Raw genomic sequence first — 25,460 nt, forward strand, 5'->3', positions numbered from 1 at the left:
CTCTAGAGGAGGGGGAAACAGAGCCTCAAAGCAGGGAAGCAATTTCCTTAAAGTTACCCAGAAAATAAGTGGCAAATTTGGGATTCAAATATGGGTCTCTGGAGCCCACAGTCCACATTCACTGATGTCTTAATAAATGTTTGTTCCTTCCAACTCTCTTCTGCAAATCTTGCCCCAACCTTTTGAAATAAATTGTTTGGAAAATGAGAAACCTGATTTTCTGCATCCTGGTAGCAAAGAATGGTTTGCCAATTCAGTTCAGGCACGTAACGCCAGAGGCAGAGCAACGGGAGAGCCTGGAAGTCTGACCTGTGCTTCTAGAGCTCTGATTGCCACATGATGAAAACTCAGGGCTGACATCACTAGTCTCCAGCCTCCCAAACATGAGCCCATGTGGAGAGAATGCTATAAGGGGAAAAAAAAATAAGGTCATTTTAGAGTGAATGATAGGTATAATTAACGTTACTGACAATGAAAAGCTTAGTTGCTGAAAGACAAATGAGTCATCAGTGAGCTTGGACATGCCATCTTGTTGCTCAAATACTTACCTATTAGGAAAAAAAAAAAGCAATTTCCTGATCAATGCACACAAAATTCTGGGTTGAGAACACTAAGTGATAAGTGGAGAAAAAAAACGCTTGTGTGTTCTATTTCCCGCTTATGCATGTGCACAGCCACATTTATGTGTAAATTTGGGTTTATCATTACTCTTTATGAGTTTTTATTGTCTTAATGTCTTAGCATGAAGGCCGTTCATAATCTGACCTTATCTTCCCTTCCTATGATCGCCCTCCCTAGTCTCTTCCCTAAACATCCAAATATTACTCTGACATTCCAGATGTAGCTTTACCTAGACATGAAGCCTGGCCTGGTCTCCGAATCAGAAATGCAGGCCGTGAAAAGGCATGACCTGTTTGTTGAATGATGAGAAATTCAATGTATTCCCTAATTTTACTGGGTATGGCCTCATTCACCTCTCCACCTGGCAAGCATGTCCTCTCCATATTGAGTCAATCACTTCTTTCTCCAGGTGTCCTCAGCACTTAGTTCATACGTCTATTATTGAGCTCAACATGATGCATTGCATTACGTATCTTCCCATCCCCCTAATATCTGATGTATCACTGAATGAACACATGGGGGCATCCTCCCCATTAAACCATGGGATTTGTGAGAGTAACATCTTTATATTGCTCATCTTTGCACCTCCCTCTGTGCTTGGCATAATATTTTGAACAAAATATGTGCCCAATAAATATCAACCAGATGTATTTGCCTCCATCAAAATTGCTTTTAATTATTACAAATTTGGCATTTGGTGCCTCTTGTAAACAGAGGCAAGCTGATTATTTGATAACTCAAAGATCTTACCAGACTGCAGGAGGGGTGTGAGGAAAAATATGTTCTGAACTGACACAGATGCTGCTGAATTAATAATTAATAATCGCATGGAATGTATAAATGATAGAATATAAAATGTGAAGGGACAACGCAGTGGTCTGTTTCCTATTGAAAAAGAATCATCTGGCCCACTAATGAAGTAGAGTCATTAGTCTTGGCCATAGGAAATTAATAGCTACCTTCCTGTAGTGACTTGCCATGTGCCAGCTATTTGCTGAGCCCTTTTGAATATTATCACATTAAATCCTCTCAACAGCCCTATGAAGAAGGTAGTACTTGTATTATTCCCCTCCATTTTCCACTTTGGAGATTAAGCTTGGGAGAAGCATGATAATTTGCCTAAAATTGCAGAGCTAGTAGATTAAAGAACTGGATTCAAATCAAAATATGTTGCTTTCAAAGTCCATACTCTAAACTAGTCTGCTCTGTAGGTAAAATAAGGATGTCAGGTGATGTTTCTCAGCTCAATGATAAAGGGAATCGTCTATTTCATAGATTTCCATCTCTTCATCCTACAAATGATAAAACTGAGGCTCAAAATGATAAAGGAATGCAGGATCTTAAAATCTCATGGCTGAATTGAACATTAAAATTCATCTAGTCAAATATTCCTACATCCACCTGCTGACAATGTCTAACAACTTTGTTGAGATAAAATTCACACATCATACAACTCACCCAGTTTAAATTATAATTCAGTAGTTTTTAATATATCCACAGTCACATGTTGATTACCACAATTTAATTTTAGAACATTTCTTCACCCCCACCCAAAGAAACCTCATATCCATTAGCTGTGCTCCACATCCCAGCCCCAACCCCAGGCTTAAGCAACCACAAATCTGTCTCCATGGATTTGCCTATTCCAGATATTTCACAGAAATTGAATCATACAGTATGTGGTCTGCTGTGCTTGGCTTCTTTCACTTAGCCTAACATACGCTTTTGAATATCTTGAAGTCACCTCAATACATAGCAGCAAACTTCTGGCAGCAACAATGAGTGGTTGGCGGGTGAGGCACATTTCCCCCAAGTAATCTTCACTAGCCCCATCCCATAAGCTACCCCAAAATAAACATAAAATCTAAATTAGGAGAGTATGTTTGATATTTATTGTGGTTTGAATTATGTTTCCCCCTAAAATTTGTATGTTGAAGTTAATCCCAGTATCTCAGAATGTGAGCTCATTTGGAAATACAGGCTTTACAGATGTAATCAAGTTAAAATGAAGTCATTAGTGTGGGCTCATATGATGGGTGTCCCAGTCACACTGGGAGAATGCCAAGTGAAGACTGGGTTTATGCCACCACAAGCCAAGAAACTCTCAGAAGTTAGGAAAGAGGCCCAAAACAGGTCCTTCTCTGAGATGAAACCAGCCCTGCCAACGGCTTGATTTTGGACTTCTGGCCTCTAGAACTGTGAGAGAATCCACTTCTATTGTTTAGGCAACTCAGTTTGTGGTACTTTGTTGTAGCAGCCCGAATAAACTAATACGATATTTAAACACAGCTTCTGCACAAATTTCATAGTCACCTTCTCCCTGACAAGTACATTGCTACCCTAAGGCTCCTCCTCAGGCAAAATCTGAAAGTCAACATTTCTTTAAAATCAAATCCATGAGATTTCCACCTAAGCCTGGCCTTCTTCCAGAGCTCCCTACTTTAGGCAATGGCAACACTCTCCAAACAAGTATGCAAGCCAGAATTCTAGAGTCATCATTGTCTTCTCTTTTATGCCTACTTTCTCACCACACCACACACACACACACAAACACACACACGCATGCACACACACACACACACGTTTTAAGTCAAGAGTATTTCACAAGAGAATTCTATCAAGCCTATGAAGACAAATCAACCAAATACCTTTTAGAATGTTCCAGATCATGAAAGCCTAAACCTCACCATTCCTTCATAAATTATCCATAATTCCTTCGTAAATTATCATAAAAAATCCAGCAAAATATTAGCATCTGAAAAAACAAAAGAATGAAAAGAAAATAATAGAAGCTTAATAAAGAATCTCTATACAAACCCTAGCTAAGATAGTAGGTTGCATAATCCATGGGTGTTTAAAAGAATAATATAGCATGACCAAACACAAATTTATTCAGGAATGCAAGCGTACTTCCTTTTACTCTACTGACCCACAATGTTATCATACGAGAAAAGTAGAAATGGCCAACATGATTTTCCTATTAAAACACTTCATTGCACTTTACTCTATAAGCTCATCTACTCTCAATATTTTTAAATATTTTTTCTTTTTTTTTCAGGAATCATTAAAAGTCCTTTGGCACCAAGGACCATGTTCCCCCCACTTTTAAATATACTAATGGCTTTGCCGAACTTTAATCTACTGAAATGTCTGTCTGCACAGAGTCTCTTGCCAATATAGATGCAGAAAACATGCTCACTGCCAACATCTAATGGAGGCAACCTATTATGTAATAGTCAAAAACAACCTTTCTCTCCTAGGAATTTGAATTTGAAAGCCAAAAATACATTTCCTGGAAAAAAATTTTGAAAAATTATGTCAGGACTGAAATTCAACCCAACTCAATGTACTGCTATGATTATCTATTGCTATGTAACAAAACTACCCAAAATAAAACAGTCTATTATTGTCCTATGGGTTGACTGGGCTCCACTGGTAGGTTCTTCTGTTGGGTCATGTGGTTGTAGTTGGTTGGTCATTGAGCTGACTTAAATAAAGGCTTTCCTAAACTATGGCCCCCAAATGGCTCATACACATGGCTGACAGTTGATATGGGCTGTTGGCTGGGAGCACAGTAGAGGTCATTGACCCGGGTGCCTGTTGCAACTTGGGGCATTCAAGGCTGTCAGGCCAGCTCAGGACTGCAACAGGCACAGCAGCCAACAGCTGGCTGAGATGGTCTCATTGTTGTCACCATTACATCCTCTATAACACAAAGATACATTATTGAAAGCCCTTTAAACTCATGGAAGAATCCTATGACATTTAGAAGTCTTGTTCTTTGCCCTGTGTGAAGACTTCTAGAACCACCTTCTGACATCCTTGGAGGCTAGTTAAGTAATTGTCTTTCAGTTGGTCAAGCCTGAGTTCCCAACTGAGTAGTTTTGTCAACTTTCTAAACTTCTTCTGTACACCACCTCACAAAGTTGGGGTAAGGTTAAAGAAGAACAAAATCTGTGAGGTACTTTGTACACTGCCTGGTATATGATGATATGTTAGTGAGTGGTATTATTAATATTGCCATTAGCATGGTCATCATTGTTTTGAGGTGAAAAGAAAGGCTATATTTGAAAGAAAAGAGATTATTATATTTTGAGCATGGATAGACTAATATAGCATATTATGTCCCTCTTTTATGTTGCCATGGGTTCCATTTTTATATAAAAGGATCAATGACACTATTCAGCTTACATTATCTCATTTTTTCTTGTCTGAACATATATCTTACTCTGTAGATAGTAAAAAAAAAATTATAAAAAGGAGAAGGGTGTGTGTGCATATGTTGTGTGTGTGTGTGTTTGTGTGTCTACATTCTGGGGATACTTACTTAGATGAAATGAGACCCTTATCTGTCTTTGAAACCTCACTTATCCTTGAGGCCTCCTTTGCCTATTAGTTTCCTGGTGCAAACTTCCCCTCCCAAACCTCCCTACAGGTGTCTCTTTCCTTGATGTCCCACAGTGTGGCTGTATCTCTGTCAAAGCTCACACTACAGTTTGAGTTGTGTTGAGGGACCTGGGCATATGTTCTTGTCCCCAGCAGGCCAAATGCTACTTGGAAGCAAAGACTGACCACCCCCCCAACCATGACTCTCTTCACCCTGATTCAATCCCTAGCTCTAGCACATGCCAAATAGTTGTCTGTTGAATTAAATGTGGTACAACTTCCTCATTTTATAGTTGAAGGAACTCAAACCCAGACAGATCTAAGATTTGCCTAGGGTCACACAGCCAAGCCAGAACTAGAATCTCAGCTCCTTCCTCCCCAGTAAGTGCCTGTGTGTTCTACCAGACAATGCTGTGGCCTGCTGGGACATGTGGGGCAGGTGGACAGTGGGACCCAAGGAACAAGGTATGTTTGTCTGCATATGGGATTGTAGACAGGTTCTCTGAGGACACTTCATAATAGCCTTCCCACCATAAGCCCTAACTACTGGTGTGGACCCATGAGGAACAGCATGGCCTACATTGAGGACAGAGTTTTACAGCTGGAAATGGCAATGACAACAGACATTAGAGATGGCACAGCAGAAAGGCACTGGACCCAGAGCTGAGCAGGTCTGGGTTTGAATTCTCTTTCTTCTCCTTCTAGCTGGTTGATCCTATGTAAATCACTTCTCTTTTCTGAGTCTGTTTTCTCATCTGTTTAGTGAGAGTTATAACATCTACTTGGAAGGCACAAAATAACTGACCAGCACAGGAGACCATTGTTTATTAATATTTTTGACAATGACAGAGTGTTCTAATTGTCCATAAATTCAAGTTTGCTGTCACACCAAATATCTATCAACAATTTCCTCTTCTCTGCCCCTGTATATAAGGCCTAGAGGCCTTAGCTCTTTGCTTCCTGATTGCATAAGGCCTTTTACTGGAGTTCTTAAGGAATCAACTCTGAAGAGGCTCTAAGTGTCTAGGGGTGGAGACGCCTTCCACCCTAGGAGTTCCTGGCTACTTGGGGATTTCATATTCTCTTTCAATTTCTCTAGACTCTCTGTCTGCTACATATTTGTTTGAAAGAGACATTCAAATAAGGCATTTATCAAAGGACAGTATATTAAACAAGGTACCAATATATACTTGTTCTAGGCACCCAGAGAAAAGCACCATTAGTAGGATTTAGAAGTGTTTACTACCTCTTGGAAAAGATGATACTTAAACTGTGCTTGAAGGAGGGGTACAGCTAGTATCAAGGGGTTGGTCAACTCACGTGTGGTAGTATTCAATAAAATGAGCAGGATACAGTGTAGGTGCTACAGAAAGATAGCATGGTATGGTATGAAGGTTGAGCATAGTTTAGATGGATGCTGGAAAACTGCAATGATGACCCCAGTTTTTCCCCTGCCCCGCTACCCACTTTCTTTGCTATGCAACTTTGCAGTGCCCTCTTACTCTGAGCTAATGGCCAGGACATGCTCATCTGGTGATAACAGAGGCACAGAAAATCAAAGCCCAAAGTTCAAGGCCATTTGAAGATACAACTTTTGTCAGGTCTGCTAACAACTCATTGTCCAAAGCAAGTGGCATGGTTTAGTTCACTCTCAAAGAACAAGACAAAAAAGTGGCATGAGTGAAATAGTCCCTACGAGCCAGCAGATGTGTACACAATGGTACAGAGAGGAAGACCAAGGTTCAGCTAGCTCCCCTAGCCTGCTAGCTCCTGTCTTTCTGCCCAGCCAACTTTCACTCATCTGCACAATAGAAACTGAGGGAAAGGCATAGTAGGGGATGCTTTTGATCTCTTGGAAGTTCCATTTCTTCCCTCTCACTCATTGTGACTTGAATAGGTCACTGTATTCTGCTTGTCCTCCTTCATTTGTCTTTAAAGCAAATCTTTGCTCTCAACTCATCCCATTTTTTTAAGAGCTCAGTGAACACAGGACACGCAACAAATTGTCAGTGGCTCCTCATGACCAACCAATAAATTCCAAACTCTTTAGCTAGACAATCTAAGAACTTTCTAACCTGTAAGCTATTTATATTCTGATTTGTATTGGGGCTATTTCCACAGAAATCTTATCTTTACTACTCAATCGTTAGCTTCTTCACAGAAGGGATTGGGAGTTATCTAGTATTTATCAGAGAGCTCATCTTATAACAAGCACTTATGTATTTTTGACTCTGTGTTAAGATAAAGCACTGAACAGCTTCAAGACATGATGAATGTAATCATCTCCGTAGTAGACAGAGCACTGGGCTTGGAGTTAGAAGACCCTGCTCCAGGTACTGATTGCTTCTTGTGACTTGGTAATGTTGGAAGCATCATTTATTCTGAGTAACAGTAATCTTAACTGATAGAAGAAAGTGATAATTGCTTATTGTAAAAAATGAAATGGCAAATAAAGAAGAAAGAGTTGCAGTATAACTTAGAAAGAAATGTCACTAGAATTGTTATTCAAACCAGAGCCTTTGAAGGACCCAAGTTTGTCACTACCAGATCTATGATAATGCAGAGTTTAGTAGAGCTTTCTTTCCACTAAACTCAGTTAAATAAATGATCTTTTGCAAAGCTAAAATCAAAATTTTATTTCAACAAGTTATAGGTCTTAAAACTAGAAGTAACATCAACGAGTGAAAGGTTTTAGATGAGACAGATGAATGGGATTTTTTAGAAGTAAAAAGTAACGGGTAAGAAGGCATCATTATACCCACTTTACAGCCCATGGATGCCAAATGATTTACACAAGCTAGCAAGCTATAAACCAAATATTGTATTAAACATCTCAGGAAGGAAGAAAAACTTATCTATATTACACACACACAGAGCCATGTTTAGTTACTCACAGAGCACAGGAAAAATTTCTTGGACTGCTTCAGGCTGTCAAGATATGGATCTCCCAAGGAATAGTGTTGAAGTGAAGGAACCTTTCACTAATGGCAAAGTCAGCCAAGAATTTCCCATGTGAATATGTATTAGTAACCAACACAATTTGGCATCATTGCAGAAATAAAGACTTTTGTCTTATCCTATCATAAAATCAAGCTCACCAAGCTTGTGAGAGTCTTGATATAGTCTAAACCTGTCACTCCACTGGATACCCAAAGCTCAGGTGGCTTAACAATGGAGAGACCCTCTATCTCACCAAGTAAGCCTTTTATTGCTTTGAGGAGATATTGCAAGTGCTGAGAGAGGAAGAGGAGAATCATGGGTGCAATAAGAAGTTCTACTTTCTATCCTATACTTTTTTCCATTCAGGTTTTGCAGGTATCTTGTTCAAACTAGTTCCATTTCCTCTTGCAGATTCCTCCTAACTGCCCCTGAGATCTCTGCAGGCAAAAGAGGGAGTGACTCTAAATAGCCCAGGCAATGTTCTTAATGGTCATTCAATTTAAAACTCCAACTGTAGCTGTAACCTCAGCCATAGTGGCCTTGTACCTCTTGGTTATGAACAGCCTTGCCAGTAAGCAAAGGATATGGCTGCCTTCATATCAACAAATGAAAGGCTCGAGCAGGCCTTTTGGTGAGGAAACCTTTCCCTTTTACCTACGTCTGCCTGAAATTCATTCAGTAATCAGATGATCTTAAAGATCATCTGACCAATCATCCAAATTTCCAAATAGGGAGGCAGAGTCCCAAAGAGGTGATAAACTTGCCCAAGATTATCCAGCAAATTAGCAGCAGAGTAAATACAGAACTAAGTTCTCACCACCCTAGTCCAGCCCACTTTCCAGGAGTCCACACTCGACTCCTTAGTTGCTTAGTAGCAGCATCTCAGCATGGATTGGTGGAGCTTAAGCCGCCTCCCTGGGCTGGACACTAAAGGGAAAGGTGAGTCAGAAGTGACCTCCACCCACTGTGTTCGCTCAGTCTAGGCAGAGATATGGAAAACAAAGACAAACATAGCCCATTGGAGTAAGTGCTTCAGTGGAGGCTTGCACAAGTGCTAGGGGAGAAAAGAAGAAAGAAAACTCCCTATGGGGAGACAGGGTTAAAGAGGCCTCTGTGAAAAGACAGCAATTGAGCTGACTTTCAAAGGACAAATGCAATGTAACGAGAATATAAAGGAATATATATAATGAGTTATATATATATATAATGAGTTGTGTTCATAGAACCCTGAGAAGACTCTATATAGGCCATCTCTTGAGGATAGAAGGATGAGAAACTGTAGAAATGGACCAAAACCAGATCTTGGATTACCTTCTATATCATGATAAAGGACATGGGTTTTACCTGGGAGGCAAAGGGAAGTACACTAGTTTGCTAGGGATTCCATTAACAAAGTACCACAGACCGAGTAGCTTAAGGGACAGAAATATATTGTCTCATAGTTCTAGGGCTGAAAGTCTGAGAACAGGGTGCCAGCAGAGTTGATTTCTTCTGAGGCCTGTGAAGAAGAACCTTTGTCATGCTTGTCTCCTAGCTTCTGGTGGTTTGCTGGCAATTATCCCAATCTCTGCACTCACCTTATGCACTCTCCCTGTGTGCATGTCTGTGTTAATATTCTGCTTTTGTGTAAGAACACTAGTCATATTGGATTAGTACTCATCCTAATGACCAAATTCTAATGTGATTATCTCTGTAAAGACAGTCTCCAAATGAGGTCACATTCTGAGGTACTGAGGGGTAGTACTCCAACATATCTGTTTGAAGGGACACAACTCATTCGGTAACAAAAAGCGTTTCAAGAGTTACAAGAAAGAGAGGGAATCTGTTAGATATGCATGCAAGGTTGAACATAATGTACACCATATGGAAGATAGATTGGAAAGAAGTATGTCTGGAGGCAGCAAGACCAGATGTAGTGTCCAGGTAAGAGGGCATAAGAGCTAAATTCTCAGCAGCAGTAGCAAAATATAGTGGAGGGCATCAGGTCAACAGATTGCTAGCTATCTCTTTAGGTAGCCACTAACAGACCAATTTAATGCTGGAGACGAGGGAGAGTGAGATATTGAACAGGTCTCTGTTAAATATCTTTTACTCAAGCTTTTAGCTTGAGTAAATTGGAAGAATGGTGACACCGTCTACTAGAAAAAATGAAAAGAAGGAAAAGAGCAGATTTTAGATAAGGGAGACTAATTTTAGTCTCAGGCTTCTTGAGTCCAAATAGTCTACATGCATCCAAGTGAAAATATTGAGTAGGCAGCTGGAAGTAGGAGAAAGAATGGGATTTTTTTTGCCACAGTTATTTCAGAGGACCTACTAAGTAAGTGGCAGTTGGCTGAGATTTTGAGATATAAATGTGAATGACAGCAGCCATTCTTAGCTGCATAACTAATCCCTCAACTCTGTTTTTTGCTTTCTTCATGGCAAATTCCTGATTTTGTTCAAATGTTTGTTTGCCCATGTGCTCAAGGAAGACGGCACTAGCCTAGACCCAGGAAGAGAAAAGAAAGGAAGGAAGGAAGAAAAGAAGGGAGGGAGTGAGAGGAAGGAAGGAAGGGAGAGAGGGAGGGAGGGAGGGAGGGGAGAAAAATAAGAGGGAAAGAATAAGAAAGGAGAAGAAACTAGAAAGGAGATTCTTGTTTAATGAACCAAGAAAGTCATTAACTTACAAAGTTGATAAAATCTCAAGTGAACATCTGATTCAGCCCTCTGATTTCAGAAGGGTCAGGTATTAATAGGTCTATTTTAAAGCCTTCGCATCTGGTGTTTCTATTCAAAAAAAGATTTGCATTCTATCCTTTTTTTCAGCCATTCTTTTAACCTACTCTTCCTGCTCTTTCTCTTTCCTGTTCTTTCTTTCCAATTTTTAGACATCCAAAAGTTGCTTTTTTTTTTTCCCTTTTCCCACTCACATTTCCTTATGTCACTTTCTTGTCCTGGAACATGGCTTTCGCTCTGGTATATAGTATTAAATATGTCTTAACAAGAAGAGAATACAGGGAGGAGAGTTTGAAACCCATGAAGTGTGATTTATGCATAGGAATGATATACTGACTACAAAGAGATGGTTGAAAAGATTGAATCAAGTTGGAGCCATTTTTACTAATAAGGAAGCATCCATGGCCACAAAGTCAGCTTAGAAAATACAGTGTTCTCATGCTATTCCTCTGCCCCTTGCCCAGTGCAGACATAACTAATCCATCATGGTGCTCATTTTCATTTGACACTAGAATCAGCCTTAAGTCCCTTCTCTTTGTATCTCTTTAGGTAGCCACTAACGGTAGCCAATATGGCATGCATGATGAAACATTTTGCCATTCTGGACCCAAAGTCTACGGTAGGCTGAAGCAAGAGGATTTAGCAATTGGGTTGAGATCTCAAATGAATTGTCTATGTTACATAATCATGCATTCGTTTACCCATTCCACAAGTTTTTATTAACTGTCATCTCTATATGTTGAACACTGTCATAAATAAGGCACAGTTGTTCTAGGAATTGGGCTAGTTATTGAGGTAGGTAAGTTAGCAAATCTTCACCATCTTGGATTATGGACGCTTAGCTAGAGTTAACCTATATAGGTTCTGGAAGCACAGAGTAGGTGCCCCAAACCCAGCCTTGGTGACACTAGAAGTGAATGGTACCCTTTGGGATTGGGCAACACTGCAACCTCAGCTTACGGTATAGACAGAGTACTTTACCCACTTCTATCTTCTGCTGTTCCTACCACATTAGCATTTCTTTCTGCCCATTCTATGCATATCTTACTGTATGGAGCTCCATTAGCTCCAGTGGCAGCTGTTCACTCAATAATTCATTCATTCAGCTGACATTCTACAATACTGATTGAGCCTTCGTTAGGTATCAGATACAACACTGATTCAACTTTCATTAGGTATTAAAAAAGGGGTTCCTTGTTAACAAAACAAGGTCTCTATGCTCAAGGTGCTTATATTTTACTAAGAAAAGGCACATAATAAATAAATCAATAAGAAAAATATTAGATTGTGATGAGTTCTGGGCCATAAGTAAAACAGAATGATGTAACCAGGCCCATTTTCATTTCAGAGGTCAGTGAAGTCCCCTAAGGAGATAACATTTTAGGAGAGACTGAATGATGAGAAAAAGTCAGATAGGCAAAGTTCCTGAGAAGTCTGTGGCAAGCAATGGAAACAACCAACACAGGGGACCTGCATCCTTCCCATGCAGCTTCTACATCCAACCTTATTGCCTCTTTGATAACCTGGCCCAGTGACAGACCTCAAGATACCCAGTGACTTTGAGAACAATGCCATGGTCACCCAGCTTCTCTGTAATACATTCTTTATCACATCACCATTTTAATCACCAATTTAAACATAAGCACTGGCCATGGGGGCTTTAGCCACATGACCCTTACCTCCCTAAGATCACCTTTCTTTAACTCTTGATCTTAGTCTTTGTTGCTCCCCTAGCTATTCAACAGGTGGGGAATTTTATCTTGCCTTGGAGTTGTAGGTTAGAAAGAATGTAGCATCCTGGAAGTTTTCCTCTTGGAAGACCATTCCACCAAAATAGCAAGCCCTCATCTTCCTCATTGCTCTATTTCAAAACTCCTCCTGGGTACTAAATGTTAGTTGAGGGTCAGAGTCATGCTTTAATGAAGAGCCACTAATCATCTCAGGCTCTGCGGTAGAAACAGGCATGGGAGAAGAGAAGCTGCGAGTATTGTAAACTCGTCATCTCCTTTTAGCGCACTATGTAAGGCTTCCATTCTCCTTGCAGCTGGTGATATCCTGGCTCAGCCATGGACAGTGGAGCATGTTTTAAGCCTGAGTTTTTCAATGTGTTATGTGATTGTGTTCCATAAGACATCAATAGGTGTTCTGTGCTGAAAATAAAGATAATAGGAATGAGAGACTTCTGTTGTTTTATATGCTACTTACATACTTATTTTCTTCTAGATATGACAGAACTTCTGATAATACACTATTGTGTAAGCACATGTAAAATTCTGTGAATAGTATTTGGCACATAGGGAGGGACCATTTAATGGTTTCATGAAACCACTAAACTCTAGGTTTCATTATTTTATCAGTCAGGATAGGTGTGCTTATGCTTCTGTAAAAAACAATCTCAAAATCTCAATGGTTTAGAACAACAAAGAATTATTCCTTTATCTTACATGTTTATTACTTGTTGACTGTGGGGTAGGGGTTGGGGTCATCTTTATTCTGGAAATGGCATCACTTACAGATGCAGGAAGAAAAGCAGACAGAAAATGTGAACAACTAGTACTTCTGCATGTCACTTCTACTCGCATTTCGTCAGCCCAAGAAGTCACCTGTCTGTAGCTAACTTAAATAGCAGCAAAAATACATTTTTTTCAATATATTCAGAAAGGGAGGAAAATTGCATACTTGGATAGGTGGTAATAAGGCTTACATCGGCAATCATCTATATATTTATTTTTTATCATTATTATTTTTATTATCTCTATCAATATGTCTCTCCAAGAATAAAAAATTATGTATTTTCAAAATTACTCAACCAAAGAATCACTCTCTTTTAGACACTGATTGGTAAGGAACGCAGCTTGGATCATGCTCTTCTCTGCAATCACTTAGAATAATTCTCACTTTGCTCACCCCCCACCCCAACACTTCACTTACAGTTGTCTCATCTACTTGGTCTTTGAATGTTTTGCTCTCTCCCTTGACTTTAGATCATCTGACTTAGAAGCTATCTATTCTCTCCTCTTGGGTCTTTGGACACCAACTCAGTTTTTGGCCTTGCCTTTGTTCTACTTTAGCACCCATTCTGCTCTCTGTTCCCACTACGACCTCTTCTCAGCACACCCAACCCCATATACACCTCTCCACCTTGTTCAGCTCTGTCTCACACTTAATCAAAGGAAAGAGGGAAAAATTCGGACAGTTGGCTATCAGCAAAGTATTTTATTGCAATGTATACTCATTGAGGATCACACAAACAGAATTCAATGTATCTTTGAAAACACGTCAGCTGCCAGCAATTTCCTGGAATAATAATTGCATCTCTCTGGGGCAGGGGAATTGAAAGTTTATGTTCCTCATTTCTCCTTTTGCAATTGACTGTTCTGTCTGGAGAAGTCGGATGAAATGACTGTAGTAGCACGATTCTGGCCCACTTAAAACTTCTATTATGAAACCCAGTTGCATAAGCTATAAGAGCAAACAAGTTATATTCTCAGGAACAAATTCTAGTGAATCAGCTCATCTGAGCTTCATATCTTCATCTGTCTCTGAAGTGGCTTATTTAAATTTTAATAGAAAACATTCTACACAGGGCTCAAATGGAGGGAATGAAAATAACAGTTTATCTCTAAGACAAAATTGTGTCGGGAGCAAAAAAAAAAAAAAAAAGAGAAAAATAGGATGCTAATTTCCTGGAAACAAACCCCCTATGTCCCACTTCGTAGAAACTGGACAAAGCAAGATAAAATCTATTGTACTGAACAAAAGCAACCATGGTACATTTGGAGACTCACTGTCCCTTTCTGTTTGGCTGCTTAAACAATCATTCAAAAAGGAAAAGTTTCCTTTGGGAAATGTGAGAAAAGCTTGCAAAACAAAGTTTGGCACTGTCAGGGGACAGTTGCAGAAGGAAATAGAAGCAGAGATAGCATGGGGTGGTGGGAAGGCTTTTTGTTTGTTTGTTTGTTTGTTTGTTTGTTTGTTTTCTTGAGAGGGAGTCTCACTCTGTAGCCCAGGCTGGAGTGCAGTGGCACGATCTTGGCTCACTGCAACCTCTGCCTCCCGGGTCCTGGTTCAAGCAATTATCCTGCCTCAGCCTCTTGAGTAGCTGGGATTACAGGAATGTACCACTATGCCCAGATAATTTTTGTATTTTTAGTAGAGATGGGGTTTCACCATGTTGGCCAGGCTGGCCTTGAACTCCTGACCTTATGTGCCCACCTTGGCCTCCCAAAATGCTGGGATTACAGGCGTGATCCTCCAGGCTTGGCCAGGAAGGTTCTTAATGGACTTGGAAATAAAGATCTGGGCTCAAACACTGACTCTGCTGTTGCTAGCTCTGTGGCTTTGGATAAGTCAATTGATAGTGGCAGGGGTAATGAAGAGCATCGTAATGGCTCTCGTATGGTGCTGTCCTGAGGAGGAAATAATGTGAGAAATCACTTGCCTAGCGGATGCTCCTCCAGAGGACCATTTCTCAGTGACCTTCACATGCTCCAGACCTGAAGTTGGCCACCTAGGACCCATAGTTCAAATCTAGGCTGCTTTCTGTGTGTAAAGATGGTCTCACTGGAACACAGCCATGCCCATTTGTTTACTATCCTCTATGGCTGCTTTTGCACCATACGGCAGTGTTGAGTAGTTACAAGAGACCATATGGTCTACAAAGCCTAGAGTATTTATACCCTGGCCTTTTGCTGGAAATTTTAGCAACAGTCACTCCAGAGAGTTGTGAAATTTGGGAGTCAGCTCAAGCAAACAGGCTTCCTCACTCCCTAATCACTCCTCAGTGCTGTCACTCCTCAGTTTCTGTGTCCTGTGAATCCTGCCTCCAAAATCTCTCTTGAATCTTTGTGACTCTCTTCATCTCCACAGCCACCCCCAGATCTAAGCTACCATCATTACTATACTGGCCTCCTATGGGGGCTCCCAGCAGCCACTGTGGCTCTCCTTTCCTGCCCACCTCTCTTTCTGTCTCTCTCTCTCTCTCTCTCTCTCTCTCTCTCACACACACACACACACACACACACACACAAAATTTGTTCTTCAAACAACAGACTGAGTGTGTTTTTTTAAAATGCAAATTATGCAAATTTCCTGCTTAGAATCACTCAGAGAATTCCCATTGCTCTTAGGGTAAGAAGCAAAATCCTAACAGATCCTGCAGAATCAGATTCCCACCTCCTCACCACTTTAGATATAAGAAAAACTCCACAAAACTGGCTTCGGACTTCACCAGCCTTCTTTCTGTTGGCCCATTGAAGGAGGCCTGCTCTGCTTGGCCAAGACGTACACATAGGATGATTCCTGCTCTAGGAAGAGGCTTGTCCTCAGTCTCCATCCTTTCTTCCTGGATCACTCCTGCTCATCCTGCAGGCCACAGAATGATTGTCACCTACTCAAGTACAACTGTTTGTTCTGACCCTTCAGTACCCCCCACCCTGGTTTACACTCCAGTAAACTCATAATTGGAAATAGATGTTCAATTTCACGCTTATTTTTGCTTGTTTAACTCCTCCTTCCTGAATGTAAGCTCTAGAGAGCAGGGTAAAGCCACACCCATGTATCTGGAGATACACTCTGTATCTCCAGAGCACGCCACAGTTCTTTACATATAGCAGTAAAATGCAGCAGTTGAGGGTGGACATACCACCAGGCTGCCTGAATTTAAATCCCTCTACTATGTGACAGCTGTGTGACAAAACCATTTAACCTCTTTGCATTTCAGTCTATGCATAGGAAAAAAGCTAGTGAACATGTATGGTATAATAATATGTGGTAGGGTGTTGTGAGGAGTTTATATGAAAAGCAGAACAGTACAAGCATATATTTAATGCTGCATAAATGCTTGACGTTCTGATCAGGGGAGGTTGTCAGTGAAAATGGAATGGAGAAATGATTCATGTTTCTCTTCCTTCTCCAAGGAAGCATGTTTTTGGAGTGTGCTATTTAATCTGAAGTTCATATTTGTTCTTCAATAGCACTGGATTTAACTTTTTTCTCAAAACATCTGCCTTGCACCCCCTCTTTGCTTTTTCACATGCTGTTCTCTCCTCATCCCCAGTTTTGCTACTAAATTCTAGTAATCTATTAAAACTCTGCAAATGCCACCTTCACCCTGAAGCCAACCGCTCCTCCTGCTTCCTTCTACTGTCCCAAGGACAGCCAAGAGAAATTAACCTCCCTTTCTACTGATTATAATTAACAGAGAGAGAGAGAAAGAGATTGCTCTTCTTTGTAGCTGACATGTATCGTTATTCCAAAAAGCTTTAGGTCAGTTGAGTCTACACAAGGTGATCAAAACTGTTACCATCGCAACATTCCCCAAACACAGTGTTTGCACCGTTAGTATAGCACTCTCATTTTACTTCGATGTTTTTAGTAATCTACTCATGTCTTCCCCAGAAAATTTCTATCTATGAGAGGGCAGGGACCACGTCTTACTCACCTTGGACTGGTCTGAGTGTTCTGTCCTCTTCCCGGCATGTAGTAGGTGCTCAGAAAATGCTTACTAATTTACGACCAGTGGTTGAATTTGTTTCTGTGTTATCAGCACCTACTGCAACTCAGTAGGGTTTTGAAGAAATGTTGGTGGAATTGTGCCAAAAAAGCATTTTTAGAAGTGACTTCTTGCTTTCTGAAAATAAACTTCAAGGACAAGCACCAATGCAACTCAATGCAAAAGAGATGAGGATTTGCCACTTTTTGAGCTAGAGGGAAGGGCAAGGAGACTGTTTCCGAATGAGTCAGGGAGACCTGCTATGGAATGGGCAGCTAGAGAGAGCAGTGAGATTTTCAGCTGCTCCCACTTCCCAGGCCCAAGGTCAAATTGAAACTCTGGTTTCTAGGCATTTTAGGGCTTGCCTTCAGTGAGAAATTGCTATACATTGCAATGCTCTCCATTGGACTATTTTTCTTTTTCTAGACAATATGGTCCTCCTAAGATCCTACACACATATGCTGGGAGCCACCATGTATGGAGAATGTAGCTAAGTGCCGAAGATGCAGCAATGATGGATAGTCCCATCTGCCAAGTAGCTCGCAGCCTAAAGGAGGGGAGGGAGAGAGATCTGGATAAGTATGGAAGCCACAAACTCACTAAAAAAGAACAGAAGTCATTGTGCATGGAAAGTGATTTGTTTAGATTGTTAACATAAAAAGTTTCAAAATTGTTTGTTGAAATAGATAGTCTTCATTTTTATAGGAAATCACATATATGTTTATATGTATATGTGTGTATGTATCACAATGTTAAAAGAAGTAACTCAGGTGAGTTGGATTTGGGGGTCTCTCATGAAAAGAACAACATTCCGCATTATTTTGATTTTTTAAAATAGTAATCCTGCACTTTTCAAATTTTTTTAGTAGACAGGTAAAATCATATTTTTTATCATGTACAATATGATGTTTTGAAATATATATACATTGTGGAATGGCTAAATGAACCTAATTAACTTATATATTACCTCACACAGTGTCCTTTGTGGCAATAGCACTTAATATCTATTCTCTTAGTATTTTTCAAGAATACAACATATTATTTACTACAGTCACCATGTTGGTGATTAATATGGTTTGGTTGTGTTCCCACCCAAATCTCGTCTTGATTTGTAATCTCCATAATCCCCTCATGTCATGGGAGGGACCCAGTGGGAGGTAATTGAATCATGGAGGTGGTTTCCCCCATGCTGTGATCATGATAGTGAGTGAGAGCTGATGGTTTTATAAGCATCTGGCATTTCTCCTGCTTGCACTCTTCCTTCCTGCTGCCATGTGAAGAAGGACATGTTTGTTCCCCCTTCTGCCATGATTTTAAGTTTTCTGAGGCCTCCCCAGCCCTGTGGAACTGTGAGTCCATTAAACCTCTTTTCTTTATAAGTTACCCAGTCTCAGGTAGTTCTTCATAGCAGCATGAGAATTGACTAATACCGTGAAGAAATTGTTCTGCATCTTAACAGCATTAATATCAAAATTCTGTTAGGACAGAAGCCAAAGGAGACCAGATACTCTCTCTACCCCTTAGTCTCAAGGGTTCCAGCATGTGACAGACCCCAAAGCATGTGGATGACTTCAGAGTCACAGTAGTGATGGAGATCATTTGTCAAAGAGGTTGATTCAAGGATCCACTGATGAGTGGTAAGTTTTCAGTTCAGAGATGGCAATCAGCTTCCTCATTGACTGGGACTGTGGTAGGTGGTGGTTGGGCCTTGCCTCCTGTGGTTTCTGTCTGCTTTCTAAGGCTGTTTCTCCAGCCTTCTTACCAATCCTATGAGTATTTCCACCTTGTCTTCCTTCCATTTAATTCATCTGTTTAAATAAGCCAGAGTTTGTTTTGTTGTTTGCAAACCACAAACACTGAGAGGGTTAAGTATCTACTATGAGCAACTAACTGTAATTCCATTGTCTCTTCAATTGTCCAAATAATCCCATTAAGTGGGCAGTATTCCAATACGGAATTGTGCTGTTCAAGATTCTAAATCCTGGAAGGATCTAAACATTAGAGTTGCTCTAACTAAAAGGGCTTTTAAATGATAATTCACTTATTAAATCAGCTCCTAATAATGTATGAATTTGCTGTGACTCATGGTACATGAAAATTGTACGATCTGATGGACAGAAAATACCTGCTGTGGGTTGTCAAAGTGACATTCTCTTCCCGAGTCATGATGGTTCTAAGTCATTTATAAGCTTTGGAACAGATAAAATACTATTTTGAAACATCAAATTATAATTGTTCAAATATACATGCAATTTCTAAATTTACATAATAATGGAATTTTTAAGAAGCCAAGAAAATATTCCCAATGAATGTATGCAGAAAATATTGAGGCTAATTCAAGTCAGTCTCACCCTCTTTTAATTAGTACTTTACTTTTTCAGTGTTGACAAACCTAAACTCCAGAAATAGTCCTACAATGAAATCTGCCAAATCACCTCCTCTGTGTTTTCATTTTATAGCTGAGGAAAGTGAGACTCAGATGGGTTATAAAACTTATGCCTAAGATACCACCCCAGTAAATTTGAGCCACAGCACTCACATTTATTTTTTTTCTTTCTTGGTCTCTCTAAGGGTAATTTTTCCAGATCTAACTTCTAGTTCACTCCTTTCTTCAGGTATGTTTGCAAAGTAATATCTAGTATATAATAAATGATATATAACTGTTAGCTGCTACTTGTTAGCTGTCATATCATCCTTGTGTTAAATCCCTTCTTTAATCTGTTCATCAGATTTTAATTTTAATAATTACATTTTTATCTCCAGAGCGCCCTTTCATTCTTTTTCCAAATCCTTTTGGTCATGATTGCGTGTCCATTTTTCCTTGCTATCTTCATTCTGTCTTTCATTTCTTTAAACACGGTATTCTTAGGTAGAATGTCATCTGTACCTGATAATACCAGAATAATATTTGACTTCAGGGGTCAAACTCTGTTCATAGTTGTTTAGACTGACTGGCATCCTTGATGCCTTGCATTCATGTGTGTTTTGTCATTTTTCTGTAGGAGTTCTTACTTGCCTAAAGTTAACCTTGGCATACCCTGGAGGCTTTAAGCTGAAGATGCTAACTCCCCAAGGTATTCTCCATCTGCTATTTCTGGGCAATAGGGATGGCTCTCCAACTAGGGATGCTTTAATTTATTGGCTTTATTTTCTCTGACTTTATGGACGGTACTAAAGTAACCCTAGATCCACACGAGAACAGGCCTATAACAGAGCTAACAAATTCCACTGGAGACTAGTATTGTCACTAATTAAATTCTATCCAGAGTCACAGCCATGACACACATGCTTTCTTTGTTTCTTCAGTCTAGTTTTTCATTGATTGGATAGACCGTGTGAGAGTGAACCTTTAGGAGGGCATCTCGAGCCTGGCATCCTCCCTCTTGCATGACCTCCATTTTCTCATACCTGGTATGATCAATAATCCTCAAAACTTCAGGCACCTGGTTGCATCATTTTACCCAGGATGACTGCCTTCACGATGACTCACCTCTCTGGTGTCAGCTCATGATTTGTTTGAGTTGTGATTTTCAGGACATTCCTTACTTTCTTGTGGGCTCAGCAATGCACAGGCAAGTGTGATTTCTTTGTCATTTATTCAGCATGTGTATATTCCACAGTATAAAAGCTTTCCAGCTGATCTTGTCCACCACAGGGATGGCTCTAATTAAAATGACTGCTCTCCGGGCCCCACCAGCCAGGGAGAAAGAAGACCAGACACTTAACTTTCATCTCTCTTGTTCCCCGCCTTTTCAATTGCTCCCAGAAGAGTCCTGCCAAGCCCTAGGAGAATGTCTTATAGGTGATCTGAAGTTTACGTTTCCAACTTTTCTTTGTGCTCTCTAGATTGCCATGCTGTTATTTCTGGTCTTCAGAGACATCAAAATGGTCATTCTGTCTCCCTTGTCCACTGAATCACCCTATGTTTGCCCCTGCTGCTTCTGCTTCTGCCCAAGACCCAGGACACCAACTTTTGGATGAAGAATGCCAATACCAAGAGTCACAGCACCATCCCATTCACTCTAGGCTGGCTCGCCCTTGTGATCAAGACCACCATCCCGTGGCTATTGTCATCTTTGTTGACACACCAGTCATAGGCAGAACACCTGTTTACTTATTGTCAGCAAGGGAGCATCAGGGTCAAAGACATTCATTATCCCTATAAGCAACATGCTCTGAGTGCACCAGGCACTATGTAATTTCTCTACACACATCATCTCATTCATCCCCAAAACAATAGTCTATAACCCTATGGACTCCGACCAGGATCTTCCGGCTGCACTAAGTTGTCTCTCACTATTTTCAAACGAGCATCTAAATCATATAGTGGTTAAGAATGCTGGTTCTAGAGCTACACTGCCTAGGTTTAAATTCTTGCTCTGCTGCACACCATGTGTGACCTTGAACAAACTACTATACCTGTCTCACAGGCTCAGTTTTTCTATCTGTTAAATGGAGCCAGTCAAAGGGCACACCCCATAGGGTTGTCAGGAGCATGAGATAAAAGAATCACTGTAAAATGTTTGGCTCTACCATAAAAAAGAATGAGTTCATGTCCTTTGCAGGGACATGGATGAAGCTGGAAACCATCATTCTCAGCAAACTAACACAGGAACAGAAAACCAAACACCATTTGTTCTCACTCGTAAGTGGGATTTGAACAATGAGAACACATGGACACAGGGAGGGGAACCTCACACCTGGGGGCCTGTCAGGGGGTGGGAGGAGTGGGGAGAAATACCTAATGTAGATGGTGGGTTGATGGGTGCAGCGAACCACCATGGTACATGTATACCTATGTAACAAGCCTGCATGTTCTGCACATGTATCCCAGAACTTAAAGTATAATAAAAATAAACAAACAAATAAAAATGTTTGGCTCTATGCCTGGCACATTGGACATGCCAAATAAATGTTAGATACACTTTAAGTTCGCTATTATTGATACTGTACATCAATACAAAAGTAAGTGAACTCAGGATAGATTTTGCTCATTGTGATGTTTTCATTAAATGGATATTAAAAGTATAGTTAGTGTGACAATATCCGTGCTAAAAGGGGGGCCACAGATACTAAAAGATCACAAAATACTGGCCTACGCTATGGGCATCCATACCTATCTCACAGGGTTGTTGTGAGAATTAAAAGAAAATGGAACTGGGTAGCCAAAGGCCCAGGAAGGTAACATCCATCTGTGCCCTTGATGGAGATCTAAGTCACGGGGACCTGAGAATGTGGGCTCTGCAACAAGAGCAGCTTGTGTGACAGAGATGGATGGAGGTTGTGACAAATCTCTTCTCATTTCCCTGATAAGAGAGCTCAATAGGCCAGAGCTGCCCACTGGTTAGAGTTCTAGAACAGTTGAGAGAGATTGTAGCACACAAAGTCAATACTTCCTCAGCCCAGGATCTCACAGTGGGTGACAGGGTAATGGTTTTTAGGAATCTCTTTTGGTTTCTGGGATTAAAAATGATATATATCAAAATAATATACTAGAGAAGAACAAAGGGAAGTCAAATGAAGGGCATAGACTTGAAGAAACACTAGGGAGGTAATATTTATTTCTATAATGATATTGTATCTATACCTATCTCTCTGTGTGTGTATATACACACATACACACACACACACACACACACACACACACACACACACTCCTATTTATCTGCACTTTTATCACCAGTCCCATCTTTCTCAGCCAATCAGGTCATTTTCTGCAGACTTGATAACCACCAGGAGATTTAACATTCTCCCTCTCTCTTTCTCTCTCTCTCTCTCTCTCTCTCTCTCTCTCTCTCTCTCTCTCTCTCTCTCATTCTTTCCCACCCCCCACCCCCACCTCACTGCTTAGTGTTGTTTCCTGGGACATGAGTCATCATTTGTACTCACTGAAATGTGTTGATAAGAACTTTGCAGAAAGAAAAATAGGAAAGTAAGAAGAAGAAAGAGAAGAAAACGAAACACATGAAAACACTTGTGTTCTAGTTAATAAGTAAGACAGAGCAAAGTCTAACAAACCCAAAGTTGTATTTTTTTGGCTAGGAGCATATTGTTTATTTACTAAAGATGCTATTTACTCCTTCCTAATTTCTGTGAGATCATGGAACACGCTTTAGTGGCATGAATTGCTTTTCAATTCAGTAAATCTATTTTTAGCACCTGCTGCGCAGAAAGTGCACAGCTAGATGTGTTGGAAAATACAAAGTTCAAAATACATCTCTTCCCTTTCACCCATGTTCATGCATGTCAATCATAATCACCCTTCAAGGCTCACATATGCAATTATTTCTGATACCCAGTATTTAGCATATAGTATGTACTCAACAAATACTTGCTTAGTGAACAAATAAATAGGTCTGCTTGAATGTCCAACACAGTACAGGCATACCACAGTACCAGCGAGTAGAGACATACCTCTCCCTTTAAAAATTACTCAAGCCAGGCAATGACCATTAGCATCAAACCCTGTTTCCTTCCTTTGAATCACCCTGGTTTTGGAGTTTCTCTTGCCTCCTTTGTCTCAGTACTTGCTTATCTCTACCTCAATTCACCACCTCGGTTCAGTTCTGGCACCTTCCTATTGTTGCATGCTATCAGCACATCTATTGACGTACCTGTCAGTTGATTTTGTCTTTGTTGCAATATTTCGCATCAGGCCTTTTGGACAGGGGCGGAGGTGTGCTGTCAGGTTTCCAGAAAGATTGCCCTGAAAGAAATGGCAAATAAAAAGAAATTAGTCTGGAGGCAGAAAGTTAAGAAAATACTCAATCATCCAAGTGAGGAGAAATGAATGAACTAAGGTGGTAATGAAAAGGGAGAATAAGAAAGAAATGAGAGACACATTATGGGAAGCAAATGGCCTGGAAAAGTGATTGGATGAGATTTAGATTCAGCAAGTTATGGTGGACTGGTGATCTGTGAAGCACGGTGCTGTATCACAGAAAATGACCTTTATGGATCAGAGCTGCCAGAGAAGGTGCCGCAGAGGTGATGAATGGGAGCTGAGCACTCAATGACAAAGAGTAAGATGTGATTCCAGGTGGGAAACAATGACTGGGGAGCATGTGGTAGGAACCACAGAAACTACCATGGATCCTGTAGTATCATTACCATCAAGGCTGATAGGGTTTCAAAGATTTGCTGGACATCTGTTGCCCTTCTCTGTCCAGTACTCACTTCTGAAAACAAAGCCCATCTTTCCAATGGGGAAGCAAATCATTGTGAATCACCAACACTGACCACTTCCTTATCCTGTATACCAGAGTGAACAAATAATTCAGCCAACTTTAGGACTCTATTACCCTGACCTCAGGGACGGGTTCACCTATGGACAATAGGCCTAAAAGTAGCCAATTAGAATTATTTAAAAGATTGATATAATCTATTCCAAGGCATTAGAATTTGGATTTCTTTTTCTAGCTAAAATGAATGTAGTCAATTTATTTTCCCCCTCCTCTACCCTACACACCCACGATCATAGCCACAAGGACAGTTGTATGTAATAAAAACCCAATGCCAACTAGCCTAAGAGCTTAAGAACATTAAAAAAAAAATAGCCTGGTTCCCAAGCTACTTTTCCTTCCATCATACCCTACTGTCTTCATCACCCTTATAGAGACTTCGGCAGAGTTACGTAATAGAGACAGTATATCCCTCCAAGAAAAGAGATTTACTCACTAATTACACAACCGTCCTCTCACTATTTCTGCTCTGTTACCTCTTACACAATTTTTTAACAACACAATTTTAAAGACAAGATGATGTGACTTTACATTGCACATGCAGGCACCTATGCCTTAGAAATGTGCTACTGGCTTTTATTTATGACTGTTTTTACAGTTCTCTTTATTTTTGCATGCTAGGCTTTTCAAGGTAAAAGTTTAGTTGTAAAATTGGATACAGATTAGGGAGGAACCCCAATATCACCCTATTGTAGAGCTGAGAAACTCTATCAAGTAAACACCTACATTTTCTTCATTGAAGACACATGGCTGTGCTGGCTTGAAGATGCTATTAGCACATCTACTGAAATACCTGCCTTTGCAGGATGAGAAGACATCTACGTGCTGACATTCTAAAATGTAACAAACCTGTGTTGTTCAATTGAGATGCTGAGAGTCTCTTCTATTATGATCTCCAGATTTAAAGAATGTGCTTCTGAACACCTTTCATGAGGCAAATCTAATGTAGGTCCAGTGAAAATCCATGATCAGTGGATTGAGGTTTCACAGGACTTTTGAGAAAAACATTTGAAAACTGTTTGGAATGATTTGGACAGCAATATTAAAATAAGCCTATATTTTAA

At 40.3% G+C, this 25,460-nt stretch overlaps 1 long non-coding RNA gene across 1 annotated transcript; it reads right to left on the bottom strand.

Annotated features, from left to right (window-relative positions):
- Positions 1-317: 317 nt before the first annotated feature.
- LOC135269668 (uncharacterized) lies at positions 318-25,103 on the bottom strand. The gene is made up of 3 exons (XR_010337912.1): positions 24,266-25,103; positions 23,770-23,861; positions 318-405 (listed from the first exon to the last, which is right to left on the bottom strand). It is a non-coding gene; the product is annotated as an uncharacterized LOC135269668 (long non-coding RNA).
- Positions 25,104-25,460: the final 357 nt, after the last annotated feature.

Source organism: Aotus nancymaae, unplaced genomic scaffold (genome assembly GCF_030222135.1).
Source record: "Aotus nancymaae isolate 86718 unplaced genomic scaffold, 86718_ANA_hifiasm-v0.15.2.pri h1tg000006l, whole genome shotgun sequence".
Classification (NCBI taxonomy): Eukaryota; Metazoa; Chordata; class Mammalia; order Primates; family Aotidae; genus Aotus; species Aotus nancymaae.